At 42.6% G+C, this 21,820-nt stretch overlaps 1 long non-coding RNA gene across 1 annotated transcript; it reads left to right on the top strand.

Annotated features, from left to right (window-relative positions):
• The first annotated feature begins 201 nt into the window (after positions 1–201).
• On the top strand, positions 202–14,917 carry LOC108536742 (uncharacterized). Its single transcript, XR_001887608.1, has 3 exons — positions 202–484; positions 3,252–3,376; positions 13,948–14,917. It is a non-coding gene; the product is annotated as an uncharacterized LOC108536742 (long non-coding RNA).
• Positions 14,918–21,820: the final 6,903 nt, after the last annotated feature.

Genomic DNA, 21,820 nt, shown 5'->3' with positions numbered 1-21,820 from the left:
GTCAGGAGCCAGAGATAAAGAGTGTGACTCCAGGCTCTTACCTTGGGCTTGAGAAAGAGCAAGCAGGGACCCGCCCTGCTGACACCAGTCCCAACTATCTGGTCCATCAGGATGAAATTGTTTTTGTTTGCGGCCGCACCCACTACTCCACCTAAAAAAACAGCAGGTAGCAGCAGCAGCAAACCTGGTTTGAATCCGGCCCAAAAGCATGCACTCAGAGCACAAGAGAGCCAAGAGGGACCCAAGAGAGCAAAACTTCTATGGAAATCCAGGTGGTCGCAAAGGACAGAAATGAGAGGCCACCAACCTCAAAGCATTTCCTTCTGTACCTCCACGAAGACCAGTTGGGGAACTAGTGAATGATTTACAGCTACACTGTTTATAGAAATGAGCACATTAACTTTCTGGACCGCTCAGTGGCAATAAATTAAGAAGACACAATTGCAACGCAAGATTCCAGGAGGCTTGAAAGTTCTATCAGGCGGTAGGTTACTAACTGTGACTTCTTTTAACCTTTGCCTAAATTCAGACTTCAGCTAAATAAATCAGCCCCGTTAATTAAAGGCTGGCATTTTCTCAGACAAACCTGATGCTCATTAACATCAGGTGAGCAGTTCAGAGTGTGCACTCAGGTAATTAGGAAGGGAAGAACTAGATGCCTTTTTATGTGAGAATTCTAGGTCCACCCCTCTCTCTTCTTCCTCCCCCGATCCTGTCAAGCAATGGAAAGTCGCACGTGAGATCACTCATGTGCAAATGATCTTGCTTTTAAGAACCTAGGATAAATGTTAGAATAATTAATTTAGCAAACACTTCAGAAAAAAATTTGTGTTTGTGAGTTTTGCTGAGTTAAACTGTTTTCAATTAACATCGATTTTCTACTACACTGATTTGGAGACGGGCTTGGAATATTTATCTTTCTTTCCTCACCAGGATCTGCTTCTTGTGCTTATTTCGTTAACAATTATGAGTCCAAAATCAATTGACTAATATGAAATGTCAGGGGGAAAAAATAGACTAGCAGGGTGATCATGCTCTGGGGCCTGTGTTCCCAATCTTGGAATAACCAATCACTAAAGACATAATCCTAAGAATATCCTAGGCCTTACCTGTAAGAAATCCAAGTCAAATTAGAAGTAAAGACAGATGACCTAAGCCTAGAACTAATATTCAGCATATATACTCTGCTTTGGCCAGGACAGCTGCCTATAGTTGTGCAGTGCACAGCCTGCACAACCACCCAATGCAGGTCTGGGTACGGCCTTGATGATTGTTTATATCTGGCATCTTTCTGATTTGTTAGTGCCCTTACTGATTGAAGACATTGTGAACATCACCTTGTCAAGACCCAAGCCCCTGCTGGTTACAGATTCACTGGGATCTAATTTTGCTTATTTTTCCTTTATCATTTGGGCCTTGCTTAAAGCATCTCCTGCCAATCTGGGGGGAAATCTGTACCACCAGTGTTCAATTTGAATGCAGTCAATCGCCCTATGTTGGACAGGGCACTCATCTACCTGGTATCTCTCCCAAACAGAGATCCCCTGTTTTTCCAGAGAAGAACCCTCCAGGAGTGATCCCTCTGTGGTTCGCTCCAAGTACACCTTGATGAGTTTGTATGCCTTTTCTTTTAAAATAATAACAATAATAAACCTCAAAATGTCTTTCAGCCATTTGAGAAATAAACCCTCAGAGGCGTGGACTGGGGGAAGGTGATCTAGAGATCCAATGATTTCTCAAGCAATGTTCATTTCAGTTGCTTCTTACATTAGCTCCCCCTCTGCCCACTGTTCCAGAAGTACCCATGCCTTCTGGGCAGGCAAGTTAGCCTCTGTCCTCACTGGCACCTTAAGCTATGGCTTCTTCTGATCCACTGAGGCAATCATTATGTGTCCATCTCTCGTCCAGCTTTCAAAATTACGTTGCTACTATCTCCTCTCCTGTTCTCCCTGTCCTTATGAGATTATGCTTTTTAAAAAAAGTTTTTGCAGTCAGGCATGGTGGCTCAAGCCTATAATCCCAGCACTTTGGGAGGCCAAGGTGGGCAGATCACCAGAGGGCGGGAGTTCGAGATCAGCCTGGCTAACATGGTGAAATCCCATCTCTACTAAATATACAAAGTTAGCTGGGCACGGTGGTATGTGCCTGTAATCCCAGCTACTCGGGAGGCTGAGGCAGGAGAATGGCTTGAACCCGGGAGGTAGAGGTTGCAGTGAGCTGGGATTGCGCCACTGCACTGAAGCCAAAAGAAAAAAAAAAGTTTTTGCTATTTTAGTTGAGTTTGGGAAGAAAGCTAACTTAGATAAGTATATTGAATTCACCATCATTAGTTTTTAGGTGTAAATACATATAAGATTTCCATACATCCAAGATCCCTAATGAGATATTTAATAATTGGTGTTCTGAAATAATCTTCAGGGGTTTTAAAAATTGTTATTGCTGTGATTGTTGTAAAGAATATGAGAATCCCCAACAAACGTGAAATGCAAATTAGAGATCCTGAACCAAAGTTGCAAAACAGTGTTTGGAACTTCGTGAGAATATTGGCTCTTCTTTGTGGTGTCCAGAACAGATTGTCAGCCTCTTGATCAGAGAGTGTAGGTCACATTAGGATTGTAGCCAGCAGTAAGCTTGATTGTATGTCTAACTAAGCTAAAATATGAAACAGTTGTTCACTGGGACACAGTTGGGAATTAAGAAAGCTTGTTAGGATTTTACACACACAGAGATAGGTAAGAGGCATGAGTTATTGAGCTACTATAAGAAAACACTAACTTGATAAGCCACTGAAGTTAACTCATTCTCTCTCTCTTCTTTTTTTTTTTATTTTTTTTAATTTTTTTTTAGATCGAGGCTTGTGCTATCATCCAGGATGGAGTAGTGACACCATCTTGGCTCACTGCAACCTCTGCCTCCCAGGTTCGAGTGATTCTCCTGCCTCAGCCTCCCCAGTAGCTGGGATTACAGGCACCTGCCACCACACCCAGCTAATTTTTGTATTTTTAGTAGAGACGGGGTTTCACCATGTTGACCAGGCTGGTCTCAAACTCCTGACCTCAGGTGATCCATTCGCCTCAGCCTCCTAAAGTGCTGGGATTACAAGCGTCAGCCACCGTGCCTGGTCAACTCATTCTCTTGAGAAAATAAAACAAAACTGCTGAACTATTCACTGAAGGAAATAGAGAAGTACTTAATTTACATCTGGGTTCACTCTTTGCATGTGTTCCTTGATCTTTTCACTCATTTCTTAGACTCTGACAGCTGCCTCGGGAGTCATCAGCCTGTAATGCCAGTCCGGATGTTTCTCTGTGGACCACATGGAGTCCATTCAACCAGTATTTGCTGAAGACCTACTATGTGCTAGGCATCGTTCTAGGTAAATTCTTTTAAAGTGCCTTCTTTCATGGAGCTTTTATTCAAGTGGGTGGTGAAATAATAACATAGCAGGCCAACACAGACGTAGTAAATGTGAAGGACCAAGAAGGAATTTAAAAAGAGTAAGGGACAGAGAGTGACAGAGAGCCACTGTTTTGGATAGGGTGTTCAGGGAAACCCTCTCTTATTAAGGTGACTTTGAATCACTGGAGAAAGGGTATTCCAGGAAGAGGAACACAAAGTATAAAGTGAGACTTGAGGCAGGCACACAGCCAACATATTTAAGAAACAGCAAAGAGGCCGGGTGCAGTGGCTTACGCCTGTAATCCCAGCACCTTGGGAGGTCCAGGTGGGTGGATCACTTGAGGTCAGAAGCTTGAGACCAGCCTGGTCAACATGGTGAAACCCTCGTCTCTACTAAAAATGCAAAAATTAGCCAGGAGTGGTAGTGCACACCTGTAATCCCAGCTACTTGGGAGGCTGAGGCATGAGAATCGCTTGAACCCGGGAGGCAGAGGTTGCAGTGAGCTGAGATCGCTCTACTGCACTCCATCCTGGGCGACAAAGCGGGACTCTGTCTCAAAAAAACAAAACAAAACAAAACAAAGCAAACAAACAAACAAAAAACAGCAAAAAGGTCAGAGTGGAGGGGAGAATGGGAGATGAGCTCAGAAGGCAAGTGGGTAAATCAGGTACAGTTTGCAAGGCAATAGAAAGAGCTTCTGATTGTATTCGAAGAGATTTTGGAAGCCACTGGAAGCTTTTGAGCAGGAGATGCCATGATTTGGCTGACCTTTTAAAACCTCTGGCTACTTAGAAGAGACCATAGGGAGCAGGCCAAGGACACAGCAGGGAGAGCAGGCAGATGCTATTGCAATAGTCCAGGTAAAGATGGCAGGGGCTCGAGGCAGGAGAGTAGGACAGAGATGGGAAGAGATGAGGAATCGCATTCAGAATATTTTATAAAGGTAGAGCTGATGGATTGTATGTGGGGTTTGAAAGAAAAAGAGGCATCAAGATGATGCTAAGGTAATTGGCCTAAACAACTGGAAACTGGATCTGCCATTTAGTGAAATAGGACAAATAGGAGAGAATCCAGTTTGCTTAGGGCAAGGTCATGAGTTTGGTTTGGATATATTAAGTTTAAGACACCTATCAGACATCCAGGGGAAGATGGCAAATAGTCAATTGGATATAAGAATCTGGCTTTGCAGGGCTGGGCATGGTGGCTCACACTTGTAACCCCAGTTTGGGAGGCCGAGGTGGGACGATTACTTGAAGTCAGGAGTTTGAGACCAGCCTGGCTAACATGGTGAAACCCTATCTCTACTAAAAATATGCAACTTAGCCAGGAGTGGTGGTGCATGTCTGTAATCCCAGCTACTCAGGAGGCTGAGGCATGAGACTTGCTTGAACCTGGGAGGCAGAGGTTGCAGTAAGCCAAGATGGCACCACTACACTCCAGCCTTCCAGCCTGGGGGATAGAGCAACACTCTGTCTCAAAAAAAAAAAAAAAAAGAATCTGGCATTCCAGGAATACATACAAGATGGACATATAAAAGCCTCCCTCTTTGGGAGAGCCACAGACATGGGACTCCAACCTGTGAGAAGTGCAGAGGCAGGACCCCAGCCCCAGGGGACCTGGAAGGCAGAAGGTTGTTCTCGAGCCTTAGAGTTTAATGTCATTTATTCCATTGGGCTTTTGACCTGACTGGAATCTTTCACTCCCTTCTTCTTTCCTGTTTCTTCCTTTTGCAGTGTGAATGTCTATCCCGTGCCTGTCCCACCACTGTGTTTTGAAAGCACATAACTTGTTTGGGTTCACAGGTCACAGCTGGAGAGGAATTCACCCCATATACTCACCCAGGATGAGTCTTACCCATATCTGATTTAAGTGATATTTAGACAAGACATTGGACTTTAGATTTTTAAGGTAATACTGGAGCAAGTTAAGACTTTGGGGGCTGTTGGAATGAGATGAATGTGTTTTGCATGAGAGAACATGAATTTTGAGGGGTCAGAGGCAGAATGCTATAAACTGAATATTTGTGTTCCCCCAAAAGTCATATGTTGAAACCTGTTCCTTTCATGATTGTATCTGAAGGTGGGTCCTTTGAAAGGTGATGACATCATGAGGGTGGGGCCTTCATGAATGAGATTAGTGCCCATATAAAAGACCCCAGAGAGCTCCATTACCCTTCCCTCATGTGAGGACAACCATCTGTGAACCAGGAAGCAGAACCTCACCAGACGTGGAACCTGCCAGAAACATGATCTTTGACTTCTCAGCCTCGGGAGAGCTGTCAGAAATAAGTTTCTATTATTCATAAGCTACCTAGTTTACAGCACTCGCTAGTAGCCTGAATGGATTAAGGCAGGCTCCTTAAAAAGTCTGCATTTAAAAAGCCACATCCTCATTTAATGTTATGTAAATCTCAAAAGAAACTAAATAACAATCCAGAGCAAATTGAAGCAATGAAATAAAACAAAGTCTTTAAACTAACTCCTTTCCCACACAAATACACACTCCCACATACACCCCACAGGATCCTAATTCCCCACCCAATTTTCATTAAAAGATTCTTTCCCAACCCAGACAATTATGAACTAAGCAAGCCACCAAACCACCCCCCTTCTCCTCTAATGCCTCCTTTCACTGGCATTAGAAACAGTTAAAAAAAAGTAACATTTCAGGCAATACAATGAAAGCAGCTGGGAGAGAGGGGGCCAGACTCAACATTGTTTCTGGCAGGAAGAGACGTTCCAGAGAATCTGATAATCAGAGGCTTTCATTTTCTTGCTCAAACCTGAGATGACTTTATCTAAAACTAATAACTTGGCAAGAGTACTTCCACAAACTGCCCCGCCTCCACCTCCATTAAGTACGGAAAGAGTTCAAAGAGTAAAGACATACATAATATTTGCTGTAAGAAAAGCAGATCTTTAACACGAAAAAGACGCCTGAATTCACGAGAAGGGTGAAGCCGCCTCTGCTGGATCTAGATTTGGTTGGCGATGCATCTGCAAGCCACCCAGACCCGCAGCCAGACCCTGTGGCCACCGCATAATCAAAGGGACTTTTATATCAGACACTGAAAGGCTTCGCTGTGGGCAGCCTGAGTAAGGGAGCAAAGAGAGGCCGACAGAGCTGCTTCCTCAAACCAGAGGACGGAAGGCAGGACCCATTTCTCTTCCTGGAAAAGTCCTACGGATTGCACAGTTCCCTCACTATAAAGTAAACAACAGGCATTAGAACTCTGCCACCCAAATAAATACAGGGCTCATTTGTGTGTCTAATGGTTAACACGAGGTGCAAATGCCACGGGTCACATGTGTTAATTCAGAAAGAAAACAAATGCAATCGCACCATTAATCATTGACTTGGGCTTTTAACTCCCACGATGAGATGAATACTTCAACTTTCTTCAGAAGAACAGTAATAAAGAAGAGTGGCCCCAAATTGGGCTCCCAGTGGCTTTTTAATCAGAGAAGATTGCCAGGGCCATAGAGTTAACATTGGCAATTAAGCTTCATGGGTCAAATAAATGCACTGGCCTGGTGTATTTCCCTAAAACCCTGTCTTCGATAACGCCGTAAATTGGAATTGCATTGCACAAAAGAAGCTGATTCTAACTCCTGCAAAGAAAGTTCACAAAAGTTCACATTTAACTTGGCAGGCCAAGGCAGGGCACTTTGGCAGCTGCAGAGATTCTGATTTCAATTCCCTAAGTCTGCCTTCAGGATTTCGTTCTCCAGAGAATGGATTGGCAGCAGGAAGGTCCCTCTGTGATTGATTTATTAGTTCCAATGCTTTATTTACAATTTTACAGGATATTGTAGAAGGGCAGCAAAACCAGTTCCATGGAAGTGAATCAAGTCTCATGTGGTTTGATGTTTTCTTCTGACCTTGTAAACCTCTCCCCTAACCCCATTACTTTTTTGGAGTTTGTGTGAGCAAACCTAGGAAAGCTGGTTTGGAGTATGTAACTGGGTGAGAAATCTTTTTTGTTTAATTTTGTTTTAAAGCCCACATCACTTTTGTTCTCCAGGCCTCAAAACATGTAGAAAAGACTGCCTTTAAAAAAGGGAGGTGGGGTGGGGTTTGACAACTTAAGGGAGTGGCACTGAATACAGTCTATAAGCACATGAGTCTATAAGCACAGGGTCTGGTCATGTTTTCCAGCACCTGAGGGGACTTTCTAATCATCAGATCCACAAACATTATTGGCTCCCGTTTCCAACAAAGTTAAATCTAAGAGTTTTCACTACTGGATTCTTATGTAGCTTTCCAGTCCTATGTCCCATTACATCTTCTTCCCCCCAATTTGTCAACACCACCCACCTATACACACAGTCAGCCACACCCCTCCCCACCTCTGCTCCCTGAATTCCTGCCTACCAACAGATACTCTCCTAACACACACATGAGTACCCACACACATGCACACGTGCACACACAAGTGCACATACGCACACCCATGCATACATACATGCACACACACACATACACACACGTGCACATACACACACACACACACTTCACTTGGAGCATTTACTGAGAACCTTCAATGTGCCAGACATAGACCTAAAATCTTCCCAACAAACCTATCAGTTGAGATTAACTTCTTTTTTTTTTTTTTTTTTTTTTTTTTTTTGAGATGGAGTCTTGCTCTGTCACCCAGGTTGGAGTGCTGTGGCCGGATCTCAGCTCACTGCAAGCTCCGCCTCCCGGGTTTACGCCATTCTCCTGCCTCAGCCTCCTGAGTAGCTGGGACTACAGGCGCCCGCCACCTCGCCCGGCTAGTTTTTTGTATTTTTTAGTAGAGACGGGGTTTCACCGTGTTAGCCAGGAGGGTCTCGATCTCCTGACCTCGTGATCCGCCTGTCTCGGCCTCCCAAAGTGCTGGGATTACAGGCTTGAGCCACCGCGTCCGGCCCGAGATTAACTTCTTAATCGCCCCACATTTTACAAGTGAAGAAAGAGTCTCAGAGAGATTCGGTCACTTGCCTAAAGTCACACAGCTGGTAAGGATTATAGAGACAAGGCTAGAACCCAGTTTTCATGACTTCTGAATAGAACTGTTATTTTAATGACAAAGAACACAATCACTTTTACATCAACCTAATACTATCCTCTATACCCTCCCCCACCAACTCTTTCAAACCTGCCTGTTCAAACATGATGTTTTAGATTTTCTATTAACACATCACACTAAGATGGCTTTCTGGGTGCCTGCCATTGAAATTCACTTTTCTGTCTCCTACATTCCCTTTGTATTTTGATTTAACCTCTTAACAAAATCGACTTTGTGTCAAAGTTAATATGTGTCTGTCTCCCTAAGGATACTGAGTACAGGCTATGGCTAATGCGGTTATGAGTCCCCAACAATACTTAGCATCATGCGTTGCACATAATAAGCATTTTAAAATATTTGTTGACTCAGAAAAACACTCCTGAACCTTTTCAATAATGTGAGCATACCAACAGAGAATGGGAAAACCTTACTTGGCATTGGTTTTTGTTGTTGCTGGGTTTAAGACTATTTTTTAGAGCAGTTTTAGGTTCACAGCAAAATTGAACGGAAGGTACAGAGATTTCCCATGTAGCCCCAGTTCCCATACATGCAGGTAAGCCTCTCCCATATGAATATACCGTACCAGAGAGGTATATTTGTTACAACTGACAGATATACTCACACGTCATAATCACCTAACGTCCATAGTTTACATGAGGGTTCACTCTTGGTGTAGCACACTCTATGAGTTTGGGTTAATGATAATGACATGTATCCACCATTATGGTATCATACAGAATCACACTGTGTTTTGTTTTAGATCTTTCCCCTTACTCTTGAGTGAAAGTCAGCACAATGAATGCTCAGTACCCTGACCAATTCTATTTAATCTGGAATAAACCAGAAGGGTCTGGGAGAAATTCCAGGAGCCCTACATTTCTACGTGAAGATTGAGGGCTGATTCCATGGAGTATCAGTTTCTACAGCTGGTCCCTCCTCTCCAACTCTTCCTTTGTATCTGGTTGGTTTTTGTGACCCAGAATATCCACAAATACATTTCATGAGGTCAATTTTTCCGTCAATAACTAAGGCCTGGCCTAGGGACAATTCCCCACCCAACTAACTTTATTCAACCAAACTCACCGTAGTGACAGAAAAACAACCCTAAAAACAGCACACTGGAGAAAAAACAGCAAACATAATAAATATACACACAAATAAAATATGTCTTGCAAAGGGTAGAAAGCAAAATAGAGGAAGATAGGCAGAGAATCTTATGTTAAAAGTCTGTGTAGTGTAAGGTAAGTAGTATAGATTTTTGGACCTAGACTAAGTTTGAATCCAAGCTGTACCACTTTTAACATGTGACCTTGGATGAGGTATTAAATTTATCTATGCCTCAGTTCCCTCCTGGAAAAAATAGAAAAAATAATAGGTCTACTTTAATAGACTTTTTGTGAGATTAGATAGGCTGTTACATGCTAAGTGTTTACAAGCATGCCTGGCACATAGTAAGCTTTCGAGGACACTATTATGGTTATGACCAAAATTCTACAAGAGTCACGTTTATGGAATCCTGGGAAAAGCACAGATTTTTGAGTTAGCAGACCTGAGATAAATTCCAGCTCTGCCATTAAATAAGCTGTGTGATCTTGAGCCAGTTCTACCATCTCTCTGAGCTTTAGATTCCTCTGCACTTGGACTCAGACTGTCATGAATCTCTCAAGTCCTTTCCTGTTTCTGGAGATGGGAAAGGCCCTTTGATATGGTTTGGCTCTGTGTCCCCACCAAATCTCATCCTGAATTGTAATCCCCACGTGTCGAGGAAGGGACCTGGCTGGAGACGACTGGATCCCGGGGTCAATTTCCCCCATGCTGTTCTCATGATATTGAGGGAGCTCTCACGAGATCTGATAGTTTTAAAAGTAGCAGTTTTTCCTGCGCTTCCACTTCACTCCCTCCTGCCGCCCTGTGAGGAAGCTTCCTGCCTCCGTTTCACCTTCCGCCACGCTTGTAAGTTTCCTGAGGCCTCCCCAGCCATGCAGAACTGTGAGTGGATTAAACCTCTTTCCTTTATAAATTACCCAGGCTCAGATAGTATCTTTATAGCAACATGAAAATAGACGAATACACCCTTTTTTGTCAGTTTCCCTTCTCTCCCTCGAATTCTCCCATGGACTCTAGGTTATTCTGAAGTGGTATCAGTTGTCCACTCAAGATATGGTGCAGGTCCCAGGTGTAATATCATCACACCTTAGTCAGTTCTCACTGGATGCGTCCATCCATCAGAAGCAGATTCACCAGCCATTGTCAGAACTGAGTCTACCCAGTCAGAAAGCTTCGTTCCATCACTTCCTTATCCAGTATTTTAATCAGGGATACTAGCATTAAGTACTCCTCATCAGTGGCTCTGGCGTCTCTTTGCTGACTTTAGCCTAAACATATGGCTACAAACAGCAGTCTCCCACTGCCAGAGCAGCATTCTTAGCCATCATGGTCTCAAACCCTGCAGTAGCTCCTTGAGTGCCTAGCATACTCTGGCTTCTGGTTTGAGGAGCTCCTTCCAGAACTTGGCAAACTGTGAACTTTTTCAAGCTCAAATTGTCAGCTCTAAGTATCTTCCTCAATTGTCCTGAATGATTCCTCTCTTAGCGTATTAGTCCGTTTTCATGCTGCTGATAAAGACATACCCAAGACTGGGTAATTTATAAAGAAAAAGAGGTTTCATGGACTCACAGTTCCACATAGCTAGGGAGGCCCCACAATCATGGCGGAAGGTGAAAGGCATGTCTTTCGTGGCTGCTGGCAAAGAGAGAATGAGAGCCAAGCGAAAGGGGTTTCCCCGTATAAAACCATCAGCTCTCGTGAGATTTTTTTTTTTTTTTTTTTTTTTTTTTGAGACGAGTCTCACCTGTCGCCCAGGCTGGAGTGCAGTGGGCCAGATCTTCAGCCTCACGCAGCTCCGCCTCCTGGGTTTACGCCATTCTCCTGCCTCAGCCTCCCGAGTACTGGGGACTACAGGCGCCCGCCACCTCGCCCGGCTAGTTTTTGTATTTTTTAGTAGAGACGGGGTTTCACCATGTTAGTCAGATGGTCTCGATCTCCTGACTCGTGATCCGCCGCTCGGCCGCCAAAGTGCTGGGATTACAGGCTTGAAGCCAAACGCGTCCGGCCGAGATTTGTTCACTATTATGAGAACAGTATGAAAGCGAAACTGCCCCTATGATTTAATTATTCTTCCATCGGGTCCCTCGCCACAACATGGGAGAATTAGGGAGCTACAATTCAAGATGAGCCTTTGGGTGGGGCACAGCCAAACCATATCACTCAGGGAGCCCCATATATTATTTTAGAATGCGCCATCATTACCCATTATGCCACAAATAAATTTAAATGTCTCAACACATTAATCATCAAAAAAGAATGCCTAAGAGGGAAAAGAGATCTCCTCTGGCATGAAAACCTTGACAAATAAAAAGGTAAAGGAACCAATGCTGTTCCCTCATTTGATCTTAATTTGGAGTTTACGCATATCCAGTGCTTAAAAAGAAAGTCATACCACTATTGGATAGCATAGCCAGGATTCGAGCCTGGGTCTGAGCTCCAGTGCCCATGCTCTTATTCACATGTTCTAACATTTTTGGAGTGAAAATTTTATATCAACAACGTATTAATTCTTCAATAATTAGTATACATATAAATGTATGTAGTTTGGAGGGGGCGCGATGGCTTCCAAGCCTGTAATCCCAGGGCACTTTGGGAGCCCGAGACGGGCGGATCATGAGGTCAGGAGTCGAGACGCATCCTGGCTAACACGGCTGAAACCCCATCTCTAACTAAAAAATAGCAAAAAACAGCCGGCGAGGGGCGGGAGCGCCTGTAGTCCCCAGCTACTCCGGGAGGCTGAGGGCAGGAGAATGGCATAAACCCGGGAGGCGGAGGGCTTGCGTGAGCTTGAGATCCGGCCAACCTGCACTCCAGCTGGCGAGCAGAGTGAGACTCCTGCCTCGGAAAAAAAACTCAAAAAAAAAAAAATGTAATGTAGTTTTGAATCAAATTTCAAAATAATTTTTCTCAACATTGTATATGACAATCTTAACATACATATGGAAGAAGAGATATGGCAGAAAAAAACAAGAAATATGAAAAAAAGGAATAAAAAAGCGAACTTGCCTTATCAGATAATAGCACATACTATAGATCCACTATTATCCTTATCAGGATATCCATACTATTATTCCCATCAGATAACAGCAAAAAAAATCTAGATTTCATTATAGATTATATTAAAATACTATTATACCTCCATCTTAAACAAAATGCATAACTAAATTCCAAATTGACTAGACTTAAATATAAAAAACAAAATAATAGAAATATTACAAGATAGAATACTACACATAATCCTAAAATTGACAAATACTTTCAAAACTGAGATCAAGAACCAGAAGCTTGAAAATAAAAGATAAACATATTTATGTAAAAATTTTTAGACATTTGTGGGAAAAAAACCTTGTCATACACAAACTTAGTAAAAAAAATTATTATTTAGTTGAAAAATAGTAAAGAATTGTAGATTAGTTAAAAAAAAGTGAAAATAACAGATTTGAAATGAATTTACAACACCATAATATAAAAGAGCATTTACTAATTGGGAAGAAAAGCTCAGAAAAGTATGCAAAAGACAAATAGCAAAATTATTTAAATTAATTATGATCAGGGAAATGCAAATTTATGCAACAATGAGGTATCACTTTACTCTACTCTCATCATATGCCAAAAGGTTTTTATATTGAAAATACCAAGTGACTACTGGATTCGGCGAAGAGGGTACTTTCTCATATACTGCTGACAGAAATGTAAATTGTGACAGCCTTTTTGGAAAGCAATCTAACAATGTCTATTACAATTTAATAAATATCATATACCCTACTACCCTTCAATCCCACCCCTGGGAATCTATCCCATAAACATAAAACCACCAGTAGAAGAACATGTTTACAAGGATTTTATTGTAGCCTTGTTTGTAGTGGCAAGCTTGAAACAATATTCATCCAGTAGGAGAATGGTCCAATAAATTATGTATATTCACACAAATGGAGACTTTTATAACTTTTAAAAGAATGAATTAGAGCTGTATCAGTTGGCTTAGAGGGCGTTCCACGAGGCATAACTGAATGTAAAACAGGTCCAGGCAGGGTGGCTCACACCTGTAATCCCAGCACTTTGGGAGGCCAAGGCAGGAGGATCACGAGGTCAGGAGTTCGAGACCAGCCTGACCAACATGGTGAAACCTGTCTCTGTTAAAAATACTTAAAAATTAGTCAGGCGTGATGATGCGTGCCTGTAATCCCAGCTACTCAGGAGGCTGGCACAGGAGAATCGCTTGAACCCAGGAGGCAGAGGTTGCACTGAGCAGAAATCATGCCACCACACTCCAGTCTGGGCAACCGAGCAAGACTGCATCTCAAAACAAATAAATAAATAAATCACAAATATGTATAACATGAACAAATTCTTGTAGAATAATGACAAGTGTGCATTTGTATGATTGCAGGTGAATGCAGGAAAATTGGGAAGAAAACATCCTGGGCTGCAACATGGTTACTTGGTGGAGGCTGAGACCTACGGACAATGAAGGAGAAGAGAGGAGGAGGAACTCAGGAGAGGAGAATCAAGCACAAAATGACAAGGAAGATAAAAGACTGGAGGATATACGCTCACATTTTTGAAATATTATATGTGTGTGCATATATAAAGAAACTAATTTTTTATTATTTACAATCTAATCAGAAAAAAAAGAGAATATCTTTGACCATTTTATTCTTGTCATCAGGGAGAAGTTTGCCCTGTAAAGCAAATTTGATGGGTCCCTCCTGTGTGTGTGGAGTAGCCCTAGGACTTCTCAGCTCTGGGACCTTGTGGTGAGGCAAGGTTTTGTTTTACACCCGCCTTTCTTACTCCTTCTTTATCCTGAAAATCCACTCCACCTGCCTTTCCAGAGTAAAAGAACAGGGAGAAGGGAGCATAATAATCTCTCTAAGTCAGATAATGAGGGACCATCATCAGTCTTAGCAAAAAAAGAATAATTCATTGTGTAGAGATACATTCTGAAATATGTGAAGCCACCTTAGAAGATACACAGGACCCAGGGATCGCGTGCAGACTCTGGAATTTGAAGCCAGAAAACTGGGAACAAAACACATCTGTGACATAGGGAGGAAGAGAGAGAAAGAGAAAAAAGAGAAAACTGGAACAACTTCTATTTCCTGAAGTGTAACTAATCAGATACTCAGAGCACCCCTCCTACTGAAAACAGCTAATATGGTTAATAAAACGTTTAAAAACTCACCTTTCTAAATGTATCACTGAGCTGCTAATATAGGAAAGACTCCTCAGAGACCAGAGATAAAAGAAAGAATTTAAGTAATCCACTTTGCTCTTGGGTGTTTGAGCCAAACTGACATCACTGAACTTTGGTTTTGACAGAGAGAATGTATAAGCTGCGTCTCATCTAAGAAAAGAAATATAAGGAGATCTAGTCCTCTGAAGATCTGGATCCTCCCAGATCAAAACTGTGAGTATTAGGGTTAACTAGAAATAAACCCACCCCACAGAAGAGGAAATAATGTTAAGAGCAGAAATGAATAGATTTAAATATAAACATACAGTAGAGAGGATCAATAAATCCAAAGTTGGTTCTTTGAAAAAGTCTTATAAAAAGCTGGGCATGGTAGTATGTGCCTGTCAGTCTCAGCTACTCTGGAGGCTTCGTCAGGAGGCTCAGTTGAACCCAGGAGTTCAAGGCTGTATTGAGCCATGATCATGCTACTGCACTCCAGCCTGGGCAACATGTATAGTAAAAACCTGACTCTGAAATTTAAAAAATAAACACATTTAAAAAAATGGAAAGTCTCACAAAGTTAACCAACTTCTGGCAATACTGATCAAAAAAGAAAAAGAGCAATCATTTTTTAAAACTATATCATGAATGAAAAAGGTTGCTGCAGACATTACAAAGATAAAATGTTATAAATATTTATGCACCCCCAAGTGAAAACAGGTGAAAAGGGAAAATTCTTAGAAAATATGAAATATTAAAATGTTTTCATGTATAAAATACTAAAATGTAGGAGAAAAAATAATTGTTTTAGGAATATTTTTTAAAATGAACCCGTAGTTTAAAATCTTCCCTCAAAGTAAACATATCATTGCAGTCTTAGGTAAATTATTCCATGAAATAGAAAAATAGATAGCGCTTTCCATTTTATAAGGCTATAGAATAAACAACTAATACCAAAAACCAAGGACAGTTTGAAAAAGGAAAATTACAAAGTGATTTCACTCATGAACATTGATACAAAATGCTAAACAAAAACATTAGCAAACTGAATCTATCGATAAATAAGGAAAGAAGATAGGCTGGGTATGGTGGCTCATGTCTGTAATCCCAGCACTTTGGGAGGCTGAGGCGGGTGGATCACCTGAGGTCGGGAGTTCGAGACCAGCGTGGCCAACATGGCGAAAGCCCATCTCTACTAAAAATACAAAAATTAGCTGGACATAGTGGCAGGAGCCTGTAATCCCAGCTACTTGGGAGGCTGAGGCAGGAGAATCGCTTGAACCTGGGACACAGAGGTTGCAGTGAGCTGAGATCACAACCCTGCACTCCAACCTGGGCAACAGAACAAGACTCTATCTCAAAAAAAAAAAAAAAAAAAAAAAAAAAAAAACGAAAAAAAAAAAAAAGGAACCAACCCAATTAAAAAAACAAAAAAAAAAAAAAAAAAAAAAAACAAAAATCTTAAAAAAGACATAAATCTGAGACCAAAACTGAAAAAAAAAAAAAAAAAAAAAAAATCACATGATTATTGTCAGAGATGCAGAAAAGCAGTCAATAAAAATTGACATCTATTTGAAATGGTCCCATAGACGATTGTTTTCAGACAAACATAGAAATCGATGCTTCTGCTGTTAAAGCTTGAAACATGTATTTGTTTTTTTGAGTTTCTTCCTCAGGAAAGGACCTTTAGGCCTCTCAAAAAAAAAAAGTATCAAAGAACTGGAACTCATCAGATCAGTCTACCAGATGCCTCCTTGCCCCTCCTTAGTTTCTGTTTTCTTACACATTGTTATATTTTTTCCCCTGCTATATAAACCCCTACTTTTAGTCAGTCAGGCAGATGGATTCACTGAACTCCTGTCTCTGCCGCTGCAGCGCTCAGTTAAAGCCTTCTTCCTTGGCAATACTTATTGTCTCAGTGATTGGCCCTCTGTGCAGTGAGCAGCAGGACCTAGTCCAAATCCCTAGTTTTTGGGTAACATATTCATGATTTTAAAAATTTTTCATAGTTCAGGAAAATTTAAAAGTGTTATTTTAAAAATCTACCACAAATATAATAGTAAATGGCTAATGCACAAAACTTGTTGGTCAAGAGCATTTCCTTCAAAACTTGGAACATAACAACAATGTTCACTATCACCATTTCTCTTCAGCGTCACCCTGGAGATCCAGACCAGCACAGTAAGATGAGGAAGGAGGCACAAAACAGAAAGACCCAGCTAAGGCTCCTGAGGACCCATCCAAGGCTGGCTTTGTGTAAAAACAGGTGACTAGAGGGAAAATACTTTTAAAACTTCACCTGTGTGCTATGTAAATTCAAGTCCTGCTGATTGTAAGGCATTTGCACATAGCATAACATTTTTAGAGAGACATATATAGAAGGCCCACATGTCCTGCACTAAAGAATAACAATGGAAGAAGACAAGTCTCCCAGAAACTGTTGAAATTTCATGCAATACCCAGCCATAGTGAATCACAACCTACATAGGGCCAAGTAAGGAACCACATGGTTTATTTTCACTATACTCTCAGCATCCAGCAGACTGCCTTGCATGTAGTTTAGAGCTCAGTAAAGATCTGTTTAAGTGGCCGGGTGCAGTGGCTCATGCCTATAATCCCAGCACTTTGGGAGGCCAAGGCGGGCAGATCACCTGAGGTCAGGAGTTCGAGACCATCCTGGCCAAAATGGTGAAACACGTCTCTATTAAAAATACAAAAACTAGTGGGGCGAGGTGGCAAGTGCCTGTAATCCCAGCTACTCAGGAGGCTGAGGCAGGAGAATCGTTTGAACCTGAGAGGTGAAGGTTGCCGTGAGCCAAGATTACACCATTGCACTCCAGTCTGGGTAACAGAGTGAGACTCTGTCTCCAAAAACGAAACAAAACAAAAGATCTGTTTAATTTACTAGTCAAGGTGGAAGACTCTTCTCCTGACCATGCACATATGACCTCTGCTCTAATTTCTGCAAACACTTGCTAGAAACAAAAGAAACACACTATGCAAAATAAAACCCTTTTTCAAGCAACAGATCTGGTCTCATGGGCCTGAGATATTTCCAGCATCCCACTGGAGTTTAAGTTTCTCTGTCTAAGATGACAGGATTCCAGCAGGGGAGCAAAAGTTTGGAGGATAGACTCCTTTGGCCATAAAACAATTATGAGTGTTAGGTGATATATGAGATAATGCTAATAGAATTGCTTTTTAAGCTTCAAAGTAGTATGCTATCTCATTTCTATAACTGTGTTTGTTCCATCTTGGTATCTACTTCAAAAATGGAACTTCCCCTTGCCCCTACCAAATTAAAGTTTTTAATCCTGTAGCTGAAAAAAAAAATTTTTTTTTTGCAATTTCTAACATTTAAATGTGAGTCCACAGTTTCTCAATTTTGACAGTCCCCAGGCTCTAGAATAAGCAAGGTTTTCTGTAATAATTGGGTTCCCAGTTCAGGGGAATTTTGGCACTTCTGCCTGCTTAAATACTGGGGCAGCTTGGATTTCCTTCCCCTTTCCCTTCCACATTTTGCTTTCTTGATCTTTGTGTTGGGGGGATTTTTTTTCCTCTCTCTCAGTCCTAAGTCACAGTCTCTCACTGTTAAAAACAAAAAAATCTCACCCTTCCTACCTCTGTCATCGCCTTTACTTTCCCTTTCCAATTTGTATTTCCAACCATCCTTGCTGCATCCTAGCATCCAGGGATAATAATGAACACACTCAACTAGAGGCAGGAAATAGTGGTTTCACAGCAGTCTCTCTTCTAGGTGTGGAGTGAAGAGGTTGGGTTGGGTACGAAAGAAACTGGGTTAAAGTCTCAGCTCTGACAATTCCCAATGTATTTCATCTGGAGCAAGTTATATCTTCTCACTAGGAGGCAATAGCAGGCAGTGGGGACTGTGGAGACAGGACAGATAGAAGCACCTCTGGAAGTGAGTAGCTTCTATTTTTTTTTTTTTTTTTTTTTTTTTTGAGATGGAGTCTCGCTCTCTTATCCAGGCTGGAGTGCAGTGGCGCAATCTCGGCTCACTGCAACCTCCACCTCCCGGGTTCAAGCAATTCTCTGCCTCAGCCTCCTGAGTAGCTGGGATTACAGACATCCACCACCACACCTAGCTAATTTTTCTGTATTTTTAGCAGAGACAGGGTTTTACCATCGTGACCAGGCTGGTCTTGAACTCCTGATCTCGTGATCCACCCACCGGGGCCTCCCAAAGTGCTGGGATTACCGGTGTGAGCCACTGCACCCAGCTGAGTAGTTTCTATGCAATTGCAGCCACCCAAGTCAACTCATATACCATGGGAATGTGAGCTCTGTATTGCCAGGTCTTCTGAATTTTCAAGAAAGCCCTCAAATATGGATTTTCATTTTTACTCTCTTGATTTATTATTATTAGCTCAAAATTTTATAAAGCAGTGTAGGTGTTTTTTTGGTGTGTTTTGTTTCTGTTTTGTTTTGAGGTGGAGTCTCCCCCTGTCACCCAAGCTGGAGTGCAGTGGTGTGATCACAGCTTACTACAACCTCCACCTCCTGAGTTCAAGTGATTCTTGTGCCTCAGACTCCCAAGTAACTGGGATTACAGGTGCATGCCACCATGGATGGCTAATTTTTGTATTTTTAGCAGACACAGGGTTTCGCCATGTTGGCTAGGCTGGTCTTGAACTCCTGACCTCAAGTGATTCGCCTGCCTCAGCCTCTCAAAGTGCTGGGATTACAAGCATGAGCCATAGCGCTCAGCCAGGTCTTTTTTGTGTAGATTCCTGGGGCCTCTTTCGCATCTAATGTTACATGACCCTAAGAGCATGCCTGGTTGTTCTGCTGCCCTGAAACATTCTGAGACGCTTCCACAATCCTCCCTTCAGTTCTCCTGAATGTTCTTGGAGCTTTGTTTTCTGGGGCCTTAGCCTCAGGCTTTGCTGCAGTTCTGGGAAGTGATCACCTCATCTTGAGGGGATAAATTTTTTGAAGCTGGGATTTCCCTCACAGAGATAGGGTTCCCCTAACTCTGATTTCTTGGGCTTAGAGTAAGTAAAAGGGTGAACTGGATATTAAAAGTCCGGCTGGCAGATCAATCTCACCTCTTGGAATGTCCTATTGGCCAAGTCTCTAAGCAAGTCTCTTCCCACCCAGAACACAGTTTTTGGGTCTAGAGTGTACCTCTTATTCCTTATCGGAAATGGGAGGATTTCTGGGGTGTAAGCCTCTTTGCCATCCCATCCATCCACCTTCTTAGATGTCGGGGTTCTTGGCCTTTTTCTACTTCATTTCTCACAAGTCACTACTCTTGCCCAAAATACTGGCCTCTGGTTCTCAAAACCATCTGGCTCACCGCTGGAAACCAGTCAGCCAATGTCTGGCACATCTGAGCAGCCTCACTTCCTCAGATTCCTCTCCTGCTTTGTTCCTGAGGCACTCAAAGGCCCTCCTCTGGCCAACTTCTCTTGGCCATTTACCCCTGTTTATCTTATGGTCACATTGGTAAGAATCTTAAGTCCCTTCCCTGCCCACTCGTGCAGTCTCATTAGGCCTAGGGGACCTAGATAAGCCTATCAAGGACCACCAGGAGTTAGATCCACTGCAGAAATGGAACACTAAACAAGAGGACCAAATCCTGTACCCTGTCCACTTATTCAGACTCCCTGACCAAGCTTCCATCAGGCCAAAAGTAAAAGCTGTCACAGCATGTGCTAAATCAACAGAACATAAGAGGAAGCAAAGGAAATAGAAACATATTTTCTTTGTTTTTTTCCAAGACAAGGTTTCACTCTGTCACCCAGGCTGGAGTACAATGGCACAATCTTGGCTCACTGCAACCTCTGCCACCCAGGTTCAAGTGATTCTCCTGCCTCAGCCCCCTGAGTAGCTGGGATTTCAGGCACACACCACCATGCTCAGCTAATTTTTGTATTTTTAGTAGAGACGGGGGTTTCACCATGTTAGCCAGGCTGGTCTCAGACTCCTGACCTCATGATCCTCCCACCTAGGCCTCCCAAAGTGCTGGGATTACAGGCGTGAGCCACCGCACCCAGCCTAGAAACATATTTTCTAGGGTAAGCCCTTGCACATTCTAACAGCCTCTCTCAGTATCCACTCCTGTTTAGTTAGAGTCAGCAAATGTGGCCCTGTGGGGGATTAGGCCAGCCAAACAGTCTCTGTTCTCAATAGCGCTCCTCTCTCTGGCATAGGCCTTGCTTGAGTGGAAGAGTCTTTCAAAACGTCCTGCACTTCTCTCCTGGGGAGCTGCGGACTGAGAGTGGCTGCTATGGGTTTCTGCCCAACTGTTTTTTGCTTGAACAACCTATGCTTTTACAAACACACCCTGACCTCTCTGAAGTCGTTTCTGTCCTGGATCTCTATCCCAAGCCACTGTATTGTTTTCATTTCCTGTGCTTCTTAACTTCCTTGTCATAATATTATCTTACATTCATGGCGCCACTAGTCCGCAGGCAGGGTGATAGACCATCATTTGGCATCAGTAGAAATCGTTTCATCCAACTTCAATCATGGTCACTCTGAGGCACCCTGCAGTGGCTATTTAGCAAGTCAGGAGTGATTTTCACAGGAATGCAAGGCATGACTTTAGGAATGGTGTGTATTTTTCAGATGGGCTGCTCCCTATTGAAATTGGTTTATGAAGAATTCTGTGTGCCCCGCAAGGATTTAGAAAGAGAGATGTATACCATGCTGTGGTGTAGACAGTGTATATGGAGTCCTGAACCTCTCTTTCACCTGGCTTTCAAAAGTCAGGTAAGGCTGGCTGGATGCAGTGGCTCACATCTATAATTCCAGTGCTTTGGGAGGCTGAAGTGGAGGGACGGCTTGGGGCCAGGTGTTCTGGACTACCCCTGGGCAACATGGGGAGACTTCGTCTCTACAAAAAATTTAAAAGCCACGCAAAGTGGTGTGCGTCTGTAGTCCCAGCTACTCAGGAGGCTGAGGTGGGAGGATCACTTGAGCCCAGGAGTTCGAGGCTGCACTGAGCTATGATTGTGCCACTGCACTCCAGCCTGTGCAACAGAGTGAGACCCTGTCTATTTAAAACAAAACAAAACAAAACAAAAACAAAAAAAGGCGGGGGGCGGTGGCTCACGCCTGT

Source organism: Rhinopithecus bieti, unplaced genomic scaffold, assembly GCF_001698545.2.
Source record: "Rhinopithecus bieti isolate Rb0 unplaced genomic scaffold, ASM169854v2 scaffold_13349, whole genome shotgun sequence".
NCBI classification, from domain to species: domain Eukaryota; kingdom Metazoa; phylum Chordata; class Mammalia; order Primates; family Cercopithecidae; genus Rhinopithecus; species Rhinopithecus bieti.
Note: the sequence above shows the minus strand (reverse complement) of the source record. Positions and strands in the feature narration are given on the sequence as shown.